The 7,245-nt window shown below is 41.0% G+C and overlaps 1 non-coding gene across 1 annotated transcript; it reads right to left on the bottom strand.

Moving 5' to 3' along the window:
- Positions 1 to 3,228: 3,228 nt before the first annotated feature.
- On the bottom strand, positions 3,229 to 3,332 carry LOC121160142. Its single transcript, XR_005884502.1, has one exon. It is a non-coding gene; the product is annotated as a small nucleolar RNA U13 (small nucleolar RNA).
- Between the last annotated feature and the right edge of the window lie 3,913 nt (positions 3,333 to 7,245).

Below are 7,245 nucleotides of genomic sequence, written 5' to 3'. Positions count from 1 at the left end.
TTAAGGCCTTGCCCTGGCTATTTTAGCCGCATGGAACACACTTCCCTGGGTAGCTGCAGTGCTTATCCTTCACCTTTTGTAGGTCATTGCTAGCCATGGGATGTAATTGCCCGTTGTCCTCGATGTGCATCCTCTGTCCCTCTTCTCTCTTTACTTTCCTCCAGGGCTCTTATCCCTGACCAGAACACACTCTATTTAACTTATCTATCCTTTTGGTTGTCTCTTCTCCCCCTGTTAAAATGTGAGTACTGAGAATGTAGAGATTTGTTTTTCCTGTTTTGTTTGCTGTTGCATTTCTTGCAAAGGAGATTAAGCATAGGTTAAAGCAAAAATATTAATGAATGAGAGAATGAACTGGGCTTCAACATACATTGGAGGGGCATGGAGTTCAATTTAATCTCTGATATTTAAGCAATGAGGGGCAGCTTCAGTGAGGGTCTGGGGAAACTGTATCAACAAATAATGCAACCCACTCACTCATTAATTGGTTTCCCCATGTCCCAATGTAATGTACTGATACCTAAAGAGAAAAATATATGAACTCTTAGAAACCTAATAAATCATAAACTGTGAACACTACTTACTATCAATTGTGTAAAAATAGAACCTAAGTCTTGATTCCATCTATTTTGTCATGACACACAATTGCAAAATAAAAATGAAAAATGGAAAAGGAGAATAATTGAGTATCTTCATGGTGATATCTATCGCCGTTTCTCATTGTATCTCAACTCTATTTACTTGACCCCAATTCATTAAGGCAATTTCCATTTTCCTTTACTTTTTTTATTTTATAGAACTTCCTTCCTGATTTACTACTCAAATGCCCACAGTAGTTGGAGTTGTGCTAGGCCTAATATGGGAACCGGGAACTCAATACAGGCCTCCCAGTTGGATATAAGGAACCTAATTACTTGACCACGATATATTGCTTCCCAGGGTCTACACTGGCAGGAAGAAGGACTTGAGAGCGCATCTGTAACTCAAAGTCAAGCACTCTGATACAAGGTGCAGATTTTTAAGGTGATATTTTAACTTCCAGGCCAAACATTTCCCCCCCATTATTGGTAAGCATCACGAAAAGTAAAAACAACAGAAAGCCTGGAACCAGTGAGATGTAGCTTCAAAGTATGGTCATATTATTTATTATTCACAAATGTCAGTCAACAGCTTGATCTTTCTTGTCTTTAGTGCTTATCTGCAGCCTAGGCAGGATAAGGTGTACTCTATGGGACAGTTTCAAGCATAAAATTTTACTCAAGACCATCTGCAATAAACTCATACACAGTGTACACCCCTTGATTGTAATAGACACAAATGCATGCTTTTAAAAAGATTTTAAGCTTTCTATGTAAGAACAGATACAGACAAAAAAGGAGATATTTTAAGCTTCCTATTACATCAAAAATTACAGGCTGCAGCTTCTAGACTAATCTCTTCTGTGTGTGACTAGCTGGGGGTCCATTCTCATGATAGAACTTGCTGGAAAGCCTAATGCCACCGCCTGTAATACATGTTGTAAATGTTTGCTAATTTTTATCTAGGTTCTGTTTGTATGTGATGTCAAGTAAAGATCCAGACACTTCTAAAGCAAACTGGACTGAAGTTTTCCAGCAGAACCTGACTGCCTGGCGGCTTTGACCTTGGCAAACGGTTCTAGTGCACATCCTAATAGGATACACCTGTGCTGATTGTCCCCCAAGGCTTTGAAACTCCACACAGAAGTCCTTTCTGGAGGAAATGACTTTGATTGGCTATTGTATTTGAATCTAGCAGTATTCATGTTCTGGGATTCCCCCATGAGGTGTCAGAGCCCTTCAGTTCAGGAAAAAGTCTATAGAGTGGCTAACCTAATCTTAAGAAATGTTAGAGAAATCAGGATGCCTCTGGCTGGTGTGCAAGTAACCAATGAGCTATCGAGTCCAAATGCAAAGAAATGAAATTTGAAGCAGGAGACTAAACAACTGTCAATTCTTGGTGAACCATTCAGACAGCCGACCAACAGGTCCAGACTTTAAGCTGAGTGCTAACATGATGTATGCTTAGATGTGTCCTTCCTGAAGCTCCGTAATAATCAAGAGTGGGGGAGCCGGGGAAATCTAGACTTGAGTGTAAACTTAACCATACTGTGATCTAAAATATCTTCATTTTAAATGTCCTCACTGGGAATTTGAAATGGGACAGATGATGATAAATTTCAAATTATGCCATCCCCTCTGAGTTTTCACACAGACACGGCCTGTAGAGATGGACTGAAGACAAGTTGCTGTCCTTTTGCTCCTGGAACTTAGGATCAGATAGCTGAAAGGGGACGGCTGATGAGAATTAACTCAGGTCCTCAGGAGGATTAAGAACGTGGAAACTGACACTCTTTTCTTTGTAAGCTCACCCTCAAGATGGGAGGATGTGGAGAATTAGGGTTGTCCAGAAGACATAGAATGTGAACCTTAAAATTTAAGGCTTTAAACTTTTAGGTACTTTAAAATTTTCTAGTGTCTATGTTTAAAAAGAAACAGGGGGAAAATTCATGTGAATGCATTTTCTTTTGCCCAATATAAATTATCATCATGTACTCATTTATGATATGGGAGCCTGATAGCGAAGCAGAAGTGGTCTGCCCCTTGCTCTGCCATGAGCCACTCACCCTGGGTTCTAGCCCTGAGGCATCTCCTGGCAGAAGCACCGGGTCCTGAAGCATGTTAGGGCAAATATCAGCAATAATTCAGAGATGAGCTACAAGTCCCCCACCTCACCTGTCACCGTATTGCACCATACATCAGGGTCAGGGACCTGCAGGCAGAGACAATATAAAGGACTGCAAGTGGGTGAGAGCCCTTTTTACTGTTGAACTCACATCAAACCCCCGTGCCCTCTCTTCACCCTCCCGCCTTTCGACTCTTGAACAGAGCTTTACAATTGCACGTAATGTTTTTATTTCCTTTTCCTCCCTAGTTTATGGGGCATTGTTTTGCTTGTTTGTTTGTTTTTTGTAGAACACACTCACATGTACTTGTATGTTTGTTCCATTGTTACCAACTGAACTACTCCAGTTTATACACAATACCAGTCTCTACTTAGAATTTCTGTCTTTGTAGGAACAAAGCACCTGGGTGAAAAGTTAATAAAGTCATTGTCCACATCAAGTACAAAATTAATTCTGAATGATTTTATGTCTTCGTGTTTTCTCACAGGTCTTTATTTTGTTTTGTTTTGTTTTGTTTTGTTTTTAGTCAGACGGGTGATGTGCCGATGTCGTAACAAGTTTGGAAGGAGGCACATGTCATACAGCCGTGTGCAAAACCAATCATCACGCTTATGAACCACAGAGGGATACCTCTCACAGGTCTTTGAAATCGGGCATACCTTCTATGGCGCATCCTTGGACTGATCAAGTGCTCGACAGCCACCCGAGTCCTGTACCAGCTGCTGTTTTCAACAGCAGAAATGTAGAAGACAGATAACAGGGGCTGTGTTCAGGAGACCTGAGTCCTAATTCTTATTGAACTGGTGGGTTGTATTAGCAAGTGTCGAGAGCCATTTTTAGCTTACATCCTTTGACTTAATGGCAATTCACAAATGTGGGTGTGTTGCAAAAATGGGATGGAGTTGGCTAGCTCCTGTAACTGGATAATCCCCTAGGCAGAACTTCTTATTTCTTTGTCAACTTAGGGAGGTTTAAAAAAAAAAGCTTCATTTCTCAGTACAGCAGCAGGTTCTGAGTAGAGGATAGGTTCTTTGTCCTGAAAAGCAATAAGATTCTCCTGAATGAGAAGCTGGGGAAACGTCATTCCATATGGTGGCTACTGGGGAATTAAACCTTACTGTTGACCCAAGTGATCAGGCATGAACAATGTGGCATAAATCAAACCCACAACCCACACACAGAAAGCAGAGCCCTTTTGATTGGCTCTGGACAGCTTTATCAAACAGAGCACTGCACACTTGCCAGGTCCCTTTCATGTTGACGGGGTCCAAGGGAGGAACCATTCCCCACCCCCAGTGCCCTAGGCTTTCAGAACCATAATATGCTCAGGAACAGTATGGCTTTGTCTTCATGCCTAGCCTGGGGTGGCCCTGGAGCTATTATAAGTCTCTATTCATTGCCCCACTTTCAGATGAATTAGCTCAAATGGTTGTCTATTTAGACCACAGTCATAGAACTTGGGTTTGCATAATATGGAAGCAGCAGCAGTGAGTCATTTGAACTAAAATGAGCAAACTTACTGCTCATCCCAGTGTAACCCTGAGGCGCCCGTGACCCTGGTCCTCACCCCATCCCGCCACATGCAGATGCCAGCTTTCTGCCACGTAAACCAAGAGGCCCTCTTTCCTTTTTGAAGGTAGGGTGTTATTGATAGCATCTTGGAACATTTCATGAGAAGGCTTAAGAGAAATTCAAGAGCCAGGGATGAATTCTTTCAACAGATCCCAGGGAAGACGCAGTAGGATAAAAAACAGTCACATCTTGGTAAACAGTCAGCTGGACAGTCAGGATGCCCTCCTGGGCAGGTTAGGGGCGAACAGGAGGAAGAAATGACAAGGACGGGGAGAGGTGGGGGAGGGCTGGGGAATTGTTGCTGCGGCCCACTGATGCTAAGGGTGGTGTAGCTTGGGATGTTTGCCATGGGTTCAGAACTCTTGAGGAGCACAACTGATTAGCTGCAGAATATCATTGAAATCTCTTCTTAGAGCAAATCCGAGTCTTTAATCATGATCTCCCCAAACACCAAACAGCTCCAGACATACACACACCAGCCTCACTGAGACTTGTCAAGACTGAAACAGTAATTCACAAATTCACTAAAATTCCCTGCTCCAGCGAGCAGTATGACAGCTCCAGCGACCGCGGTAACATTTCTATTCAAACTGGCTTTGGAGCCGAAGCTATAAATATCCTCGCAATATTTCCTGCTTCAGAACATAAAGACAGCTTTACAGCACTGATAAAATAGAAATTACTTTCTCTCTGAGGTCTTGCTGGAATTTTAATGTCTGTTTGGCAATAAAGCAGCTCCTACACAATTTGATTTGAGGGAAAGAAAACAAACGGTCTAATTTAGTTACAATAATGACTCTTCTTGGATCGTATGCCCCACTTGCGTCTCTGGCTGCTGGGATGTTAAGGTTTGTAACTCTGAGCAGAGGGGATGATGTTTATGAGAATATTAAAATGGTTTCTTTATTATTTAAAGATGCATTGTCTCCATCCTTCTTCACATTGAAGAATCAAAAAACAATTCTTTAAGGAGAATTAAAGGGAAGAAAATAAAGTTTACAGCCCTTAATAGTGCTTTGCAAAATTTGCTTGTTAGAACTGTAAAGCTGTTGACCAATGATGACATGATTTTTAAATGCATTTGAAACATAGCAGCTCATGGCAGCTTTCACCATGCTGTGTGCGTGTTACCCACTTACTGTTAGTGCCTCCAAGTGTTAGCAAAGCAGCTTCTTTTACTAACAACACATACAAACTTCTTTTTTTGTAGATTACATGATGTGAAAAGATGAAGAAAAAAGAGAAATTTGTGTTCACCTAGAGAGTGTGGACGGAGGGCATGAGAAAGTGGAGCTAAGAACAGAAACTGGAATCTGCAACAATGTGATTGAAGGGAGCGTGGGACTGCTCAAGTATGATCAGGATCATGGTTAATCCCATAGCCTGAAACTTCTAGGATTAGAATCAGAGTCCAAAAGAGCATGTCAGGGTTCGGGCTCCCACTGGTTTATCTTTCTCCTATGTGAAGGACTCTCTAACACCTTCCAAGTGGCTTCTTGTTAATATTGCTGGATCTAATGGTTCTCAGCAAAACCTTAAAGCAGAAAGAAAGAAAGAAAGAAAGAAAGAAAGAAAGAAAGAAAGAAAGAAAGAAAGAAAGAAAGAAAGAAAGAAAGAAAGAAAAGGAAGGAAGAAAGAAAGAAAGAAAGAAAGAAAGAAAGAAAGAAAGAAAGAAAGAAAGAAAGAAAAGGAAGGAAGAAAGAAAGAAAGAAAGAAAGAGGAAGAGAAAGAAAGAGAAAGAAAGAAGGAAAGAAAAAGAAAGACTTGAATCACCCACCACTGTTTTCCTAGGCCATAAGCATGGATCTAGATGGGAAGTAGAGCAACCAGGACATGAACCTGTGCCCATATGGGATCCCAACACATGCAGGGGGAGGATTAGCAAATTGAGTCATTAAGCTGGGCCCTGCACTCTTTTTTGTTGCTCTAGCTGCTGCTTTCTTAATCCTTCCAGTTTCCTTTTACATCAAATACATTGCATTTCCTTTTCCCATTTGATTTCTCAAAAATGCCTTAATGCCCTCCATCTGACCATCATACTAAGTGTTTCCACATTCTAGGGTTCTGATGTATACCAAATTCCTTCCGTTATCCTAAACCTCTCAGTGTTTCTGTGTAGTGTTCACAAGTCATACACTCATTAAACGCTTGACCTAGTAGGGGAAATCTAGCGATCCTATGCCTTCTGTTTTTGTTTCTTTTAATTGTATAGCTAGAGCCTTGCAGAGGAGTCTGGGAGGAGTCTGGTGTTACACTCCTCTGTCAATCACAGCAATGCTCTGAGAGCTCCTGAAGTTTGCTTTTCCTGTTCAAACTTCCCATTCACATAAGAGAATAAGAAGATACCACCCACCTTGTTTCACATAGGTAAGGCATGGGATAGTGGGGATAAGAACCCGAGGCTCTTCTCTGTGTCAAGCCATGGAGTACCACTGTGAAAAAGCTTTGTCCATGCTAGGGACAACCTAACTAAAAACATAATAATGACACTCAATAAAAGCAGGAAAACATTTGACCAAATTCAACAACACTCTATGAGAAGCACTCTGGAAAAAACAGAATATGAAGGAAATGTACTTCCATACAATAAAGGCCAAGTATGGAAAACCCAATGCTCCCATCATAAGATATTCTTCCAAGATGAGAAAGAAGACCAGCATCTCACTCTTGCTAGCTCAGTTCCACGTAGTACTGAATGTCCCTGTCAGCACTTACAGCCAACACAAGGTAATACAAGATACCCCAAATGGGAAGGAATACACGAAACAATTAATAGAGCACATAATCTTATATATTTTTAAAATATTCCAAAGACTCCACCATCAAACCTGTTAGAACTAGTAGAGGATTTCAGAAATGTTACAGAACTCACTAGTCACAGGATACAAAAGCATAACACAAAAATCAGTAGCATTTCTATATGCTAATAACAAGACAATTAGAAAACTTTCTTATTTAAAAGTTACAAA

Source organism: Ochotona curzoniae, unplaced genomic scaffold, assembly GCF_017591425.1.
Source record: "Ochotona curzoniae isolate NIBS_2020 unplaced genomic scaffold, NIBS_Ocur_1.0 contig_430, whole genome shotgun sequence".
Lineage (NCBI taxonomy): Eukaryota > Metazoa > Chordata > Mammalia > Lagomorpha > Ochotonidae > Ochotona > Ochotona curzoniae.
Note: the sequence above shows the minus strand (reverse complement) of the source record. Positions and strands in the feature narration are given on the sequence as shown.